This window comes from Cupressus sempervirens, chromosome 11 (genome assembly GCF_028749045.1).
Source record: "Cupressus sempervirens isolate cs-2001-9-10 chromosome 11, ASM2874904v1, whole genome shotgun sequence".
NCBI classification, from domain to species: Eukaryota; Viridiplantae; Streptophyta; class Pinopsida; order Cupressales; family Cupressaceae; genus Cupressus; species Cupressus sempervirens.
In genome coordinates, this window is record NC_143128.1 from 428376651 (window position 1) to 428394001 (window position 17351).

Consider the following 17351-nt stretch of genomic DNA (forward strand, 5'->3'; position numbering starts at 1 on the left):
TTCCTTCTTGTAGATATTTTGGTTTTTTCTTAGTTGTTGTCCTGAACTAGATAGTTTGTGAAAGTGGAGTATGGTATCTTGGAATGTGTGAGAAGACTCCTTGTACTATAGGTGTGAAATTTCTTGGGCCCTAGAAAGAAAGTTTGGCCAAGTTTCAATGATGCCCTAGGCAAGCCAAGTGAGCATGGTTAGGGGTTACATAGATTAAACCAATAGATGAGAGGATTAAATGCAATGAATCCTTCAATATAAGTGGGTGTACAAAAGCATGAGAGTGGAGAATTCATGTGCCAAAGAAGACCTCATGGTGATATGTTCAAATAAGGATTTGAACAAATTGTGGTGATTTTGTTGGCAAGTTATCAAAACCTTGATTATTAGGCTTAAAATATGCATTTCACTTTACAAACGTGTTAGGAAAGTGAGACAAGGTGAGTCTCAAAGGAATTCCAATAGGGTATCTAAATATGAATTTAATTTTCTACCTCATTAAACATGTTTCTGAGTTAAGTGTCAAAAGGTGGGTTTGGAGGCCTAATTTCTTGTAGCCCTTTTAGGCCTAAATTGAAACAACTCTTTGAAATCAATATGGATTTCAAAGGATTTTTTGTGGATGAGCATTGGAATAGCCTCAAAAATCTAGGAACAATCCTCTCTCTACATATTTAGTAGATTGTGAGCATATGTGGGTGTTTGTATGTGAGCCATTGAGCACCTAAGGAGTATTGCTATGATGAAGCTAAGTGTCACATTGGTGTGGACAAGCTAAAAGGGGAAGGGATTGGGAGTGTGATCCTCCTAAGTTAGGGTTAGTGAAAGAACCTTGTTAGGCTAGATAAGAGGCCTAGAGAAGACCCTAGATGAAGATAGGGTTAAGGAGCAAGACTTGATCTTACATCGTAATCAATCTTGAATAGCGATATGTTGTATAGCAATAAGTGAATCCTTGTTTCATGATCAAAATGGTATAGATTTATATCATGTATAGAGGAATATATGTTTTACAAGAAGATGTTAGAGTGAATAATTAGGATCACTAAGAATGTGATCAACATAAAGGCTTAAGACTAAAAATATATTAGTAGTATAGAGCATTTGTGAAAATGGATCAGATGAATGGTAAGATTGTATGGTTCCATGAAAGATTTTTGATCATTTTTTGAGGATGTATCCTAAGAAAGGATAATTGATTTTATGTCTAATAACTTGAATGTCCCCATTCAATAAGGAAAAAATCTTCATATTTATTGTGAGCTACAACTTCTTACATCAAAGATATCCTTCAAATACCAAGCAGTTTATCAACTTCAATCAATGCATAGATCTCCTTCCTCTAATACATACCATATTCCTTACTCCTTTACAAGACCTCCAAATGGTCAAAGAAACTAAATGTATATATCCTTCCACTCTATGAAAACCTTGAACACATTCACATTTTTTATCACAATCCTCTTCACTATAACCTTTTCAAGTAAGACTCTTCATTTTATGACCATCCCTCTTGGTTGTCATTTCCTTGTATATATTATAACCATTTTAATTGTCCATACCAAACTCAAAGCCTATCAAACCACCCAATCTCAGACTTCCCAATATGTTACAGTGCTCAAATGCCATTACAATCAACATATAATAGTTACCAATACTCTAAACTAGTCATCAAACTTTTCCCAACTTGGACATGCCATCATTATCATCCATTTGGTAATTTTTTCTAGATTCTTCACCTTGTTAAAAAAACACTCAAAAATTCCCCAACTCAACTTATATGGATAAGATGCTCTTTGTTTCTCCATGTTACCAGGTCACAATAATAATATTCTCTGCCCAAATTCATTTCTTAACCCACATGCTAGGCATCACATGATTTCCTTAAAATATGATGTAGGGAGGTGGATAACTTAATAAAAATAAGCTCAACTTAAGCCTACCATCATCCCCTTCTTAGAGTTACACATGAAATCAACATACAAACCAATGTACATAAGAAAAGATTACAGGATTTTACTCAAGTGTAATTAGTATGCAACACATTGAAGATAAGGTTCAACATTTGGTCACCACACTTTTGTAATTATTAGAAGAAATCAAGAAACGTACCTATCTATGAGGCCTTCTTGGATAAGGCCATATACAATGAAATTAAGGAATAAGAATCCAAACTTCCATTCCTATCTTCTCTTTAATATCTTCTTAATACTCATGATGAAATACCTCTAACCAAACTTCTTACATAGCCAACTAAACCACAAGTCAGCTATTCAAGCATTTAATTACATTATAGGTCCAACCTTGGAAGAGTAAACCAAACCCAAAGTAAATAGAAACATAAAGTGATGCACACTCAAAGGAAGATCCACACGCACCTGAGGAGTCAACTCATAACTTTGTAACATGCGAGCATGACTTAGAAAAACATGCCAAAAGATAAAACATGCCTCACAAGAAGAGAAACATAGGAAATAGAGATCACAAAGAATGGCACACAACTTGAGACATACAAAAGATCACAACTTGCACACTTATGATAAAGATCCCAAATAGATCCTTGACAAGTTAACTTTGCATGCCACTAAACCACAAGCATCAATGACTACTTCATGAACAATAGGCAGGTGCAAAGAATAAGATATATTTTTGGTAGATGAAAGATTACTCCAAGACCCAAGATGCTCCTACATTAGACACCCTTATTCAATGTGTTTTTTAACTAATTACACCTAAGTAAAAGCCTATAATCTTATCTTATGTACATTGGTTTGTATGTTGTTTCCATGTAACTCTAAGTGGGGGATGCTTGTAGGCTTAAGTTGAGCTTCTTCTTCTTAAGTTTTCCAACTCCTTGCATCAAAATTCAAAGACATGTAACATACAATAGAGCCCTCTCAAGCTCTCTCCATGTCTAATTTCGGGTCTTGATGCATGTTAAAAAAAAAGAAAACTCTATTTATATGTTCATTGTATACTTTAACTAATGGTTTACTATTATTGTTCAAACAAGGATGTCTCCCTTAATATACAATGAAAACTGATACCACCAAATCCAGTGGACTAAGGAGCAAAAGTATATATCACCATCTGCCATAAGTGAAGTTCAAAATACTTCCCAGTCGTGGTCAGAATTGAAGCATCACTACAGTCAAATGGGAATCAGCATATAATCCAAGTAGAGTTTTGAGTCCTTCCAATATGGGTCATATTTCTTTCTGCTCGAGTCTATTATCTCTGAATCCCTGTGTTTCTTTATGCTTGAATTGCTATTACTAGCACATGTGCCAATATAAAATCAATTTTTTGTCTATCAAACATATTATGTACTGAACCTTGTATGTTGAACAAATTTCCAATATTATTTTCTATTAGAAGCCATTGAATGGATTGAATAGTGTTAATGTTTTAATGTATGGTTAGAGTGGCAAATGTTTGACAAAATTCCTATAGGCTAGAATCTTACTGTTGATCAGTATTACGTGAAAACTTTACAGTTATTAATTGACCCATATTAGCTGAGAATATTATAGTGGTATCAAAGCCACAAGACCTGCCATCTTGTGGGAAAAAATATTTTTTTGTAAAACTCTTTCATTATAAAAATGAGCCAAGAATGAGTAGAAGGCCGCACAAATTTAGTCACCTAGTACAACTCTTTCATTATAAAAATGAGCCAGGAATGAGTAGAAGGCTGCACAAATTTAGTCACATACAACCAGAACAAGCAGATTCCTTGGTACATGTTGACATTGAAGATAGTTTCTTGGTTGATGAGGAAATAATCTTGGAAATAGGTGAGCATGCTGATATTACTCAACAGGTTGAACTAGAAAAAAAAATCAAATGGCACATAACGGAGATGAATAGGACAAGGAAGTACGGGAAACTTGATGGGCTATTAGAGATGGACAAAAAAACATTGCAAATGATATTTAGCAGTTAACAGGTGTTATGTAGTAGTTGCTTCCAGTCCAAAGAAGGGCTCGTAGTCATCATAGTGGTGGTGGGAGTATAGTTGGGTCCCCCCGAGCAACTAGAGCTCACACACATAACACGAATAGACCTTTGATGCCAATTTTTAATGCTGAAGAAGAGGAATTTGTACTACCTATAGCCCAAAATTTGTTACCAAATAATGTTATGGCAACATTTGATGAGTGAGATTTGCTTTTAGATGAAATTAAACAAAATCTGTCCTTTGTGTAGTATTTAAATCAGAAAAGAGAGGTTGATAGGCAGCAGCAAGACTGGAGATCAAGAGCACCTAACAGGGACTTAAAAACATGTAATGAACAAGCTTGCTCTTCCCACCTTTCATGGTAGTGGTCAGACTTCCACTAGAGCTTGGATTCACAAGCTAGATACTTATTTGATGCTTAAGCCTATGGCTAAAGCAAAAGCTATTAGATTTATGACTATGCATCTAGAGGGAGCTGGATATAATTGGTGGCATCATGGGTTGGCTACGGAGAATCGTGGCCTCATAACTTCATATGAGATTTTTAGCTCTAAGCTGAGCACCCACTTTGATAGGAAGGATGTTGAAGTCTATTACAGGGACTTGACTCAGTTATGTCAAAGTAAATCATTAGATAAGTACATTGATGAGTTTCAACATATATCAGTAATGGTGCCAGACATGACAGAATAGCAAAAGGTGATGCTATTCACAAAGGGTCTATAGGATAGATCTAGGGGTTTGGTTAAGGTTCTTAAACCAAACACTCTAGATGATGCAATCAAGATAGCTCATGACTTAGATTCACCCTCATCTATATTATAGCCTCCAAAGAAACCATATAGGGGATCCATATCAAATCAAGGGAATAAAAACTAGTAGAAAACCACTCCTCCCAGGTTGGATTTTGAAATACAAAATGAGCTCAAAAGGAAGAAATTGTGCTTTGCCTACAGGGAGTCGTGGACCCTAGATCACAGATGCCTTGGGAAAGGTAAGATACATTATGTAGAGGTTCAATCCGAGGATGAAGGGGAGTAGCAAGGAGGTGAAGAGGGTGGGGACAATGAAGAGGAAGAAGTTGAAGAGCGGGCCCCAAAAGATAAGAAGAAGAAGAACATTACGAAACAACCTCTAGTCATAGCCACTCTTTCTAGTGATTTGGCATGTCATCCTTTCAGAGTGAAAGGTGTGGTTAAGGGACAACACATCATATGCCTTTTAGATACAAGAGCTTCACATAACTTCATCAGCACACAGATGGTAGCTAGGAGGGGTTTATCGATAGTTGGCATTCCTAAGTTAGAGGTGAAGGTAGTAGGTGGTGAAGTTTTTGGGTGTACTAGGAAGGTAGCTGGTCTTTAGATACAGTTTGATGATTATCTTTTGGAGACTAATTTCTACATTGTTGACTTGGATGGGTTGGATGCCATTTTGGGTAGACAGTGGTTAAGGACTCTCTGCAGATACACCTTTGATCATGAGACTATGCAATTGGAGTTCTTACAAGTGATCAATTGGTAGTCCTCAAAGTCATACCTGATAGTGGACCCAGATTGATTTTAGCTCATAGGATGGAGGCCATATTGAGACATGATGATATAGAGTGGGCCACATAGTGTTTCATCTCCTCCAAGGAGACAAAGGATCCAGGGCAGCGATACCATTGTGACATTCAAATAGTTATAGATAAGCATAGGAGAGTGTTTGAGGATATACCTCCTGGGATTCCACCAAATAGAGGGTTTGAGCATATTATTGAGTTGGAGGAGGGAGCCAAACCCATTATTACTACCCCTTATCATCATCCCAAGCATTACAAGGAGAAAATAGAGAAGACAATAAAGGAGCTTTTGGATATGGGGCATATCAGACCTAGCACTAGCTCCTTTACCTCTTCAGTAGTGTTGGTTAAGAAGAAGGATGGAACCCTTCGGATGTGTATAGACTATCATGCACTGAACAAGAGGACCATTAAGAACAGGTATCCAATTCCCTGCATTGATGAGTTGTTGGATGAGCTTCACAGGGTAGTTTATTTCTCGGAGATAGACCTTTGATTAGGATACCACTAGATTCGAGTCCATGAGGAGGACGTGCACAAAATAGATTTTAGATGCCATTACGGACACTATGAGTTCTTAGTGATGCCATTTGGACTCACTAATGCACCTGCCACTTTCCAATCATGCATGAACCATATTTTCAAGAAACAACTCAGGAAAAGTGTTCTGGTCTTTTTTTATGACATTTTAATTTTTAACAGGACTTGGGAAGAACATTTACACATTTGGATGAGGTCCTTAAACTCATGGAGGAGCAGTCCCTATTTGCAAAAGAATCCAAATGTGAGTTTGGACTAACAAAAATTCTTTACTTGGGGAATGTGATTAGTGCCAAGGGGGTTAAGGTGCATCAAGAGAAGATATAGGCAATTTTGGATTGGCCACCACCTAGGGATGTATCAGACTTACAAGGTTTCCTTGGTCTCTATTCCTATTACAAGCGATTTGCCAAGGGGTTTTTAGAGGTAGCAGCCCTCCTTACCAATTTGACACAGAAAGGGGCATTTTCTTGGACAAAGGATGCTGAGGCAGCTTTTGATAGGCTAAAATAGGTGATGAGTTTATGTCCAGTGCTAGCACCTCCTAATTTTTCTAGGCCTTTTGTGTTAGAGTGCAATGCTTCGGGTAGTGGGATAGGGGCAGTATTGATGCAAGACCACCATCCCATTGCTTTCGAGAGCAGGAAACTGAAGGGCAGTGAGTTTTTATTTCTACCTATGATAAGGAGATGTTAGCTATCATGCACGCCTTAACCAAATTTAGGCAGTATTTGGTGGGAAGTAAATTTATAGCTAAAACAAATCATAATAGTTTGCATTACTTCCTAGAGCAGAAGGAGTTGAATGAAAGGCAACAAAAATGGGTCAATAAGATATAGGCTTATGATTTTGACATCAAATATGTCAAAGGGAGGAATAATACAGTTGTTGATACTCTTTCCTGATGACCCCCAATGCTTGCATATTACTCTATTTTAGAGATTTCAGCATATTGGAGACCCCAGTTATTAGTGGAGTATTCCAAAAATACACATGCTTGTTAGATTCTGGATGGTATACTTTAGGATGAGTGGTACAAGGTAATGAATGATGTTATTTATTACAAAATTAGAATTTACCTAGTACCCAAATCTAAACTGAAGGAGGACATTATGTGCACCATACATGATGCACCAGCAACAAGGCACCCAGGGTTTTTCAAAACCTACAGGCAGATCAGAGAGAGATTCTCATGGAAGGGGCTTAAGGATGATGTATTACAGCATATCAAAGAGTGCTAGACTTGTCAACAAAACAAGTTAGAATAGGGTTTTCCTACAGGATTACTTCAGCCGCTCCCTATTCCAGCTCAAAGATGGGAGAGCATTTCCATGGATTTTATCACCAAGTTGCTGAGGGTCCAAGGCAAGGACTGCATCTTTGCATGGTGGACAAGTTGACCAAGTACGTGCATTTCTTCGTGATAGCTACAAACTAGTCAGCTTCCCAGGTAGCTAAATTATTTTTTTGAGAGGTTTTTTGGCTCCATGGATTACCCAAAACTATTGTGAGTGACAAAGATAGTAGGTTTCTCAGTACCTTTTGGTAGGAGATTTTCAGATTGACTGGTATAGAATTGACTCCTAGCATGAGTTATCATCCACAAACTGATGGCCAAACTAAGATAGTAAATAAGTGGGTGGAAGGTTACTTGAGGAACTACATTGTAGGACAGAAGAGGGCATGGGTCAAGTGGTTGTATTTGGGAGAGTATTGCTATAACACCATCTACCATATGTCTATTCAGATGACACCCTTTTGTGCTCTTTATGGTTATGAGGCCCTCTCTTTTATTGATTCAACATTACTGGATAGTTGGGTACCCCTGGCCAAAGATTGGATAATGGACCAAAAAGATATCCTCAGAGCTCTCAGGGATAATATTCAACAAGCACAAAATCAGCAAAAGCTATATGTTGATCGGCATCGCACCAAACAAAGTTTTGAGGTGGGTGATAGAGTTTTTCTTGGTCTCCAGCCATATAGATAGAGTTTCCTGAAGAAAAGTAGGTCTGAGAAACTCAAATCCAGATTTTATGGACCTTATTGTATCACCAAGAGGATAGGGGAGGTCGCGTATGAGCTGGAGTTACCTAGTGACAGCTAGATCCACAACATCTTTCATTTCTCGTGTCTCAAAAAGGTAGTGGGCCAGCAGATTGTGCCTTTAGAGAGTTTACCTCCACTTGATGAAGTGGGTAAACTTATTTTGGTTCTAGAGGAGGTAATTGAGACCAGGGAGAGGAAGTTGCGTAACAGAATTGTTAGGGAATATCTAATCAAATGGAAAGACTTGTTTTGTGAGGATGCCACTTGGGAAGGTGAGTCTTTATTGTAGCACCCAGCATTGAGATTGCTTGAGGGAAAGCAATCCCAAGAAGGGAGGATTGTCATGTCCCCTTCTCAATTTTAATTTCGAGTAACGGGATTAATCTATCTCCACATCCGGATAGATTAATAATGATTTATAACAGGATGCCTTCCAGTCACAATGGGGATTTAATTTAATTTATTCTAGAACTTTATTAAAATGAGTAGACCTAAGTCACTTTAATGTTTTAAAGTTATTTACTTTATAAATAGCTTTAAGTGACTACAGGACGAAAATGACATTTAATCCCACATTAACAACACACAAGAGAATATATGAACTAAATTTTTTGAGTTTTGGTTGCTTTAATGTGACTAGTCTAAGACATTGAGGATGAAACCCCTCAAGTCTAGAAACACTAAGGGAGTTGGACGTAGCCCCAATCTTCCTCTATTTTTCTGTTTGCATTGGTGTGGACAAAAGTCGGTAATGGTCTGAAAATGAGTAAGTACAATTGCTTATTATTTTTGGAAGAAATCATTTTACACAGGAGTTTACTTGTAGTATAGCTTGGTTGATTGAATTAGCACCCAAATTCCAACGGAGACAGTATATAGTTGGAAGTGCATTATATTTCTATCTGTGGGACTAAACTATGTCTTGGGTTCACCATTACCCACTAGAAGGGGTATTTGCAAAAGTGAAGTGAAGTCAAATATTAAAGTCATGGCTTAATATAGGGCAGATGTTATGCACAAAACCAACCAGTCATGATGGAAGGCAGAAGGTATGATATCCCAAGTTTGCTAAGAGACCCTCACGGCATGTCACGTTCAAAATAGCTATAGTGTGTGATAGCTTTCTCAATGCCATGGTCCATAATACTAGTCAGACTATAATTTTAAAGTGAGTTAGTTCATATTTGAAAATAAGACTCTGGTCGTCCATCCTCCAACAGCATTCAAAGGAAACCCTGTCGTCAACATAATATTGGGCATCATCCACTACAGTAGTCAGAGGAAGTGAGTCAGGATACATGACTCTTATAGTGGACTAAGGAGGAAGAGTATATATCACCATCCACCATAAATCAAGGTTGGAATACTTCCCAGTCGTGGTCAAAATTGAAGCATCACTATAGTCAGATAGGAGTCAACATATAATCTGAGTGGAGGTTTAAATCCTTCCAATACGGGTCATATTTCTTTGTGCTCAAGTATGTAATCTCTGAATCCTTGTGTTTCTTTATGCTTTAACTGCTATTACTAGCACAGGTAGTAATAAAGACAAGTGCCAATATAAAATCAAATTTCTGTCTATTAGACATATTCTGTATTGAACATTGTATGCTAAGCAAATTTCCAATATGATTTTCTATTAGAAGCCATTGAATGGATTGAATAGTGTTAATGTTTTAATTTATGGTTACAGTGGCAAATTTTTTACGAAATTCCTATAGGCTATAATCTTACTGTTGATCAGTACTAACTAAAAACTTTACAGTTATTATTTGACCCATATTAGCTAATAATATTACAGATGCATAATCATCTTTTATTATACATCTCTTACTTTCATGCATCCTTGTGATGGATCGCTGACTTTTATATGAGACATTGATGATAAAATATATATACACAATCTAATCTAGAAGTTGTTGATTGTCAAATAGTTTTAATGGTCAACATTGTGGGAAATTTGGATAAGGAATACATGTTCACTTAATGAATGATGGTTGTGAACATGCTTATGGTTTTGGATTCAACACTTATAAGAAACCTCCATTATTTCCTAATGTTGTTAGTCACATTTACAATGGTCCTTTGAAATTAGTGAACCTGCATCTTATCACATTACATCATAAACCATCTTTAGATGTCTTTTCCTATGGTGATGTTGTTACAAGCTAGAGTTTTCATTACACCAAAAGATTGACCTATCAATGCTCAATACAACCACTAGACTTATAAAAAACAGGAGGCGGTTAAGCCAAGTCACAAATCCCAAAGGGGAATGTTGGTAGTTAGTCCAACAATCCCCCACCTAGTGACACTCGAGGAGATTCAAACTTGTGACCAAGCTCTGATACCACTTGTTACAAGCTAGAGTTGTTGTTGCACCAAAAGATTGACCTATCAATGCTCAATACAACCACTAGACTTATAGAACATAGGAGGTGGTTAAGCCATGTCACAAATCTTGAAGGGAAATGTTGGCAGTTAATCCAACAGATGTTATAGTAGAATTCTTAGGGGTATATGATGATTTACCTCATTTTGAGCACAATATGACAAAATCATAATGTTTGAATACTAATGGAGAAGAGAGTAATCTTGAACAATATTTTGACTCTCTCCCACCTGTAGAAGATACACACAAAAGCAATCTCTTAATCATCAATATTGTGGATGTGTAAGTTGATCTTAATGACCCTATTAGATAATTGAGAGGGGAGGGGTGAATCAGTTATCCTTAGGTCCTTTGTAACTTTTCAACAACTTAACACTTTTATGCTTTCAATATAACATATTGGTAACATATCTTAACTTCACATTAACATTCAACTTAATCATTACCAATAAACTATTGACTTCATTAGTTTCATCTACTGACTATTAGAGAAATAATTTATGTATACACCAAGCTGTAGCATAAAATAGTAAACATGAAATATCATGAAAAATAATCAACATACACACATTTTTACATAAGTATTTTAATGTTGAAACCTTTTTAAAGGAAAAACCACTTGGGAACCAACCCAAAATTTCACTCTTTTGAAGTGAGCTTTGTTAGGATCCAACCTTGTTAAAGGTTACATACACATTGTTAGATGTAACCCTAGTAGGGGATTTGCAGCAAAGATTGTCTAGACCTTATCATTCCTTATTTGAGTGGCCTACTCTAAGGGACTTACACACATTTATAGGTATGTTACTTTACAAATAAGATCGTTAAGTCCATCAATTAAGAGATTTTCTGCTACAATGGTAGAGAGTAATAGTCAAATGATCTAATAAGTAATGCAACTACCTTTATTGTTTTAGATCTCCATTTTTCTCATCTTTCCTCTTGTATTCTTCCTCTTTCTTCCCTCTTGTTGATCCACTCATATAAACATAAATTTCACACTTTACTTGTTTGATTTCACAATGTAGCTCTACTCGATTTCACCTTCTATCTTCTTCTTCACTAGCAAATTGATTATCATCAATGAACAACTCATCCATCCCTTAAATAGATAACTTATTTTTGCTTCACCAAATTTTCCAATGTTTTATTTCTTAACAGTAATCATCTAGTCTTCAGCCAACTTAGATTCCTTGAATCTAGACACTCGGGTATCATGCTTTCTCCTTGAACTTTGTGCTCCATTTCAAATCACTAAATCTCTTCCATCAAATCTTCTTTGAATTTATCTAGTTGTAGATCTCATAACAAAAAAATTCCTTCTCTTATAAAATTCTCGATCAATCCATATTTTTATCAAATTTTGGCCTTAAATTGATTCTTCTAGAGACTTTTCATATTTTCCTTGCTTAATGACTATTACAAATGCTCGATGATTATTAATCATTCTTTTATCAACCTCATTTGTCTTGCTCAATGCAACTTAATATTTCCTTGTTTTTTCACTTTATAACTTCTTTGTCAACTAATATATCTTGCTTATACATAATTTCATCACTTAATCAAATCATGTAAAATAATAAAATCAAAATTATACTATCAGATTCTAACTCATCAGGTGCCCATTGAAATCCTTATACTTATTAACACTTTGTTCCATTTCCTATATAAATCCTCCTCATTAATCAACTCTGTATTCTTCAAATTATTTATCACTTTATTAAATTAGCATAATGTCTTACCTATTAAGGCTTGACATCAATGAAAACATAATAACCGATTTGTCTCTTTCACATGCAGTATCTCCCTTATCTTTATCGCTATCAATTGGGCGAAATAGACCCTAAGAAGGTTATCAAGATTGGAAAATGTAAATTAGATGAATAAGAATATAAGGAACTTGCAAATATTCTTCTAAAATTGTCAAATATTTTTGCTTGGGTATACTCGGACATGCCTAATATAAATCCTAAGATTGTCACTCATAACATAGCCCTCACACTTAAAACTAAACCAATTAAGAAAAATATTCATAAAATGAATCTTAGCATCACTCTTATCATCAAGGTTGAATAGAAAAACTCTTGGATGTTAGTTTCATACATCCTATCGATTATTCCCCTTGAATATCTAACATTGTGGCTATTTCAATGGGTGAAATAAGATAAGGATGTGTATTAAATTTTGGGATTTGAGAAAAACCTCCTTTAATGATGATTTCCCCCTGCTAACACTAATATGATTATAGATTATATGGTGACTCATTCATTATTATCCTTTATGGATGGATTTTCAAAATATACTCAGCTTTTCATTCTTCTTTATGATCAATATAAGACTGCATTTATTACCATGTGGGGAACCTTTTGTTGGGTTGTTATTCCTTTTTGGGTTAAGGAATGTGGGTGTTACCTATCAATGGGTTATGATATTGATCTTTCATGATTACATCAATAAATTATTAAGGATTATGTTGATGATATTCTTGTTAAATCTGTGCAACTAAATGGATATGTTCCTACACTTAGAAAAAAAATTAGAGTATATTAAAGTATAATATGTACTTGAACTCTCAAAATATTCCTTTGGGTTGGAAGTGAAAAATGCCTTAGATTCATTATATCTAGTAGAGGCATCAAGGTTGATGCTGAAAAGTTTGATGCTATCATTGATATGCCTCCACCCCAAAACATCTTGCAAATTTTTAGCTTACAAGGGAAGATACAATATATTCCTAGATTCATCTCTCATCTAGTAGACCATTATATTCTTTTCATTTCCTTTCTTAAGAAGGATATTAGATTCTCTTTGAATGAAGGTTGTAAGATTTAGTTTGAACAATTCAAGACTTATCTTTCTAATCTTCCTATTTTGCAATTAGCTTAATCAAATAAGTTGTTTTTACCTTACACCTCCTTTTCTTCAAAATCATTAAGTGTCGTCATGATTAAACATGATTCCCTTGAACAAAACTCTCAAGGAAGGAATCTTATGAATTATTCTCTAGGATACTTTTCTTCAAAATCATTGAGTGTCATATTGTTTACGCATTTAAAACTAGGGATTCTCTCCTTGAGAGTTTTGTTCAAGGGAATAATTCATAAGCACACTTTTAGAGAGATTACAAGATCTTGATATGTTAGATGAGAAACATATTAATTCTTTAGAACATATTATGGCCTATTAAAAAATTATCAACAAAAGATACAACTAAAAAGTGATTGAACGGTCTTTTTCTATTAGTGATTTAGTTCTCTTTGAAAATCACATACATGTGAATGCTAACCCAATGAAAAAGAGAAGTTTAGTTCTAAGTGGCTAGTTCCATACATTTACATGGAAGTGTATGGTTCTAGAGCATTTATAATTGTTGATATGAATGATGTACCTCTTAAGGAACCTATTAATATTATGTATTTTCTTTGCTATTACACTTAATTCAACCTTTCATATTTTGTATTATGTGAAATTACATTTTCCTTTTAAGTATTTTTTCATGCTTTCTCAAATTGTGATGTATAGTATTTTCATTAAATGTTATACTTTAAAATATTAAGTGCATATATGTATGTAGTCGTTTCATGTTCATTCCTTTTGTTTTTATGCTATTAATCATGCAACAAGATTAATAATAGGAATAGTAAAATAGATTGTAAGCATGCAATTCCATCATATATATCATCATAAAACTATTTTGATATAAAAGGAAGACACTATAAAAAATGTACCTGATTTCAAAATAGTACATCATGTCTTGTCCATATGATGGTGAGAGCTAGATCTCTTGGATTTGTGGTGGGATGATGGTGTTTTTCTATGTGTAGTGAAGGTGTAGTAGGTATGGATTGTCTATGATATCCTCTTTGACTGAATACATGATCTCTATCATGAGTCCCATAGCTTGCACTCTAGTCACTCCTCCCTCTCTGCTCTCAATTGTAGCTCCACTACTATGTGTATGAATGTATCCTAATGTCTCCCAAAATCTCACATCTCCTCATAGAGGACCCACAATGTGAAATGGATACTCAATGCTATGACCATGTCCCTCATGAAATTTTTAACAAGGGATCTCCACTCCTTGATCCTATTTTCATATCACATTTTAGTATATATAATTTATCACATATTTGTAAATTGTACATCTATTAAAATTATTTCAAATCTTCCCATGCCTAGATCTCCCTCATAGAAGCTAAGGTATATCTCTTGAAGAGGTGTGGTGGAGGTCATTTGGATGACTCTCCTCACTCTACTTGTCTTATTTAGGATGGGGGTATCTTTGCATGTGCTTCTACTACTCATGACTATAAGGGCCTAATTTCTATAGGAGATGGTGGTGCCTCATTCACTGTCTCTCCCAATATTGCCACTTCTTCCCTTACCTATACATCCATGGAATATTTTCCTAGTAGTAGATCCTCCTCCTTCTCCTCTCCCTCATCCTTATCTTCATAGTGATCCCTAAATTATGGAATTGGATCTCTAGTAGGATAGTCATTTGGGAACAAGGGAACCATGCCCTACACATTGATGTATTGCAAGTAGTCCCTTGAAAATTTTGCATCCTTAATTGTAGAAGGGATTACAAGATCATCCACACTCCCAGTGTCTATCAACTCTATATCATCAATAGTCAGTTGTGGTGTGGTCTCATGCCTCTCTATATATATTCACCCATGTATGTATCAAGGTACCTATGTGGGAGGACCATACTAAAGAAAAAACTACCACATTACCCTATCATAATAGTAGGGCATCACAATGTAGTCATTTCACCCTTAAGTAGCCTTTGTCTCTGCATCCATCTCAACTACACTACTAAGTCTAGTTATGCTACCATGTGATGGTGATGCCTCTATACCAACTTTGTAACTAGTAGTTAGTCTAGTCTAACCCTCTAGTTTAGTACATCTCCAAACTATCATCGATGGCTTAATGGATATATATAGTAACTCAATTGGCACATCCACAAGGCATCTAACAAGCCTAGTAGAAACGATGGTCTCAAAGACCCACACCTAAAAGAATATGCATATTGTCAAGATGTGCCTCTAATATCTCACAAATCTCCCTAGCTCATAATATTGGTGTGTGATAATTCTCTAACCCCTCACACACACTATATACACTATCTCTTTGTGTCAAACTAAATGAGCAAGAGGAGTCCAAAAAATGGTGTCCTTCATATCAAGCATCATAATTGTGGAAATTGTATAATGTACAAGGCTCATGAGTAAAGAAGTTTATCCAAACAAGATTCTCTTTAGGATAACTTTATTGAGTCTCTCTCTATCCCTATATCATATTCTCATGTAACACTAAAAATATCTACTAATCTCCCCTATAGAATGGTTGACTTGTGATCTATTGTCAGTCCTTATACTAGAAGATGTAGGATCTGATAGATATTCTCCAATGTGATGGTAATCTCTCCAATTGGTAGATCGAATGAAAATGTATCCTCATCTCATCTCTCCTTCAATGCTAATAACATTGCCCTATGAAAATGTATATGAGGTAGCTAAGCTACCCAATAGAGGCTAGTATCTATCAGGATCTATGTCTCCTTTGTTCTTAGCTCTCCTATATGGTATTAAACATAGATCATTATGTTTGACATATAGTTCTCTATCATTGCCAACAACTCCTATAATAGAAAGATGGTGGATCCCATTTAGTATCTCTAATCAAATAATAATTTTCAACATCAAATTATGCATACTGATCATTCTTAGGCGTGGGTCAACTTCTTGAGAAGAGGTCAACTTCCTAGGAAATGGTTGACTTGCACCCTGGGGTATAGGTCAACCTCTTAGGAACATGTTGACTTTCTAGGGATAGGTTGACTTTATAACCCAGATATCGAAAACCAATTCCTACAACATATAGAACAACTTCCTAAATCTACAAAAAAACATGGAAATAGAAAGAGAACAAAAGGAAATGGGTACGAACATTGAGTCATACCTCATCCAACTCTATTGCATCCACTACTACTTTGTTAGAATACCTCCATCCACATCAATGCTAGTTCTTCCTTCCTCAACATATTTCTCCTTCTTATCTTTCACCTTCAAGAAAATCCTTCAAATGAGCTTCAAAAAAGGTAAATTTTTGTCTTATATTTCTTAATTAGGCTAATTTTTGAAAAAAAAAAAAAAAAAACTTTTAACTTATCATTAATAGATGTTAATACCTTCCCTCACTCTTTTTATCATATCTAGAGTTTGGTAGTTCCAATTTGGATATTTTTATACGCATTGAAATCATGATTTAGCTACCTTTCTATCAAAGTAATTTCAAAAATATTTAGGATTCATCTTGAATAATTTTGAAGGCTACTTGTAAGCACACTCCATATTTAGTTTGTTTTAGTAAACATGATTCTTTGTTTCACCTTTTATGAATGAACAAGCCAAAATAAGGGGCGTATAGCTACTCGAGGGCTTCATCATCCTTCTCTAACATGTGGTATTTTAGGACGTGGTTACTACTTTTTTTGTAAGAACTATGTGTGTGGACTTAGCCATGCTATTTTTCATTTACACATATTTTTCTTACTTTACCTTGTATATTCACATAGTGTCATATACCACTAAAGTGGGGCTAAATGTATTGTCTTAAATTGGAAGCACTTTGATTTATGAAATTTTAGCTCCTCTTTAGTGTTTTTTTAATTTTACACTTACACTTGGAGCACACACTCTCATATTTCTTTCTCTCCTTCCTAGGTGATTCTCCTTGATTTCCCTTTTTCTCACATAATGGATGAGGTGGGATACAGTTTATATGCCTCTTTCCTTATTGTAATTATGATTTATCAATCCCAGAATCATGGGTTACACATCTAA